Here is a 1,101-nt window from a genome sequence, read left to right as displayed (position 1 = left end):
GCGATTCTCCGAACGGCCACGAGTAGATATAGTTTGACTGCGGAAGGGGCATTCTTTTGATGACACTCTAGTCTAACATTATCGGATAGATAGTCTCTCACTTGTGTTAGTACACCCGAGAGCTAGGAGCTATATAGTGGTTAGGCTAGCCTGGGTGCCAGTTTAGCGGCTTTTTGTATGGGCCAGGCCCTGGGAGTGTCGTGTAAATATTAGCTACGTAGGATGACGAGGATGTAAACTGACTTGATCTTGTGTAAATGCTACACGTTTTGTTATAGTGTACATGATGTATATTATCAGCTGTGTTTCTATGTTTCTTTATGCCACTTTTCTATTATTCTTATTATATGCTTGTTTATTTTACCTGAATGTCCGCAACAAATAAAAAAAAATTACTCGTAAGATTGGCATCGCTCTAACAAGGAACAGGCTCCTATATTAGATAGTAAATAATAATTGGAAAGGATAAGTTAGTAACACTTAGCTTCTTGTATGACCATGGCATACTGGGAGTTGGGTCGTTACAGAGGATTTAGGGCGTGAAGTTGAGAAAGAGTGAGCAAAATCCTGACGTTGTTATTCGAGAAGAGAATTTCACAAGCTGCTAGATAAAGGAGTATACAAGAAGGTGGAAACTCATCTACAGTCGACTGCAGGTGAAGTTGCTTCTGGATCGTTGACACGTATTACTGTATGGTTTAAAAAAAAATCGATTTATTTTATATAAATGATTTATTTAAAAAAATCGGTTTGAATAGATCAAATAACTACTTTTAAAATAATTTAAATTCTTTCTGCGTGTTATTCCTAAATTTCTAATAGATGAATTTGATATGTTCTTTTTCTTCATTCATATTGACCAATTTTTCTTTAAATTTATCTGAAACTTTTCTTTATTTAATTTTTATCAAATATATGTATACAAATTGTTTGAAAAAGTAAAATTTAGTATTCTGAAAAAGAAACAAAATTCACGATTTTTTATAGGAATGGCATAAATGATATATCATCTGTCCTTTTTTTGTGTCTCTGTTTCTATTTTCTTGATGAGTTTTGTTTTATTTCCCATAACTTACATTTTCAGTTACTTTTAAATTAAGA

Source organism: Arachis duranensis, chromosome 8, assembly GCF_000817695.3.
Source record: "Arachis duranensis cultivar V14167 chromosome 8, aradu.V14167.gnm2.J7QH, whole genome shotgun sequence".
Taxonomy (NCBI): domain Eukaryota; kingdom Viridiplantae; phylum Streptophyta; class Magnoliopsida; order Fabales; family Fabaceae; genus Arachis; species Arachis duranensis.
Note: the sequence above shows the minus strand (reverse complement) of the source record.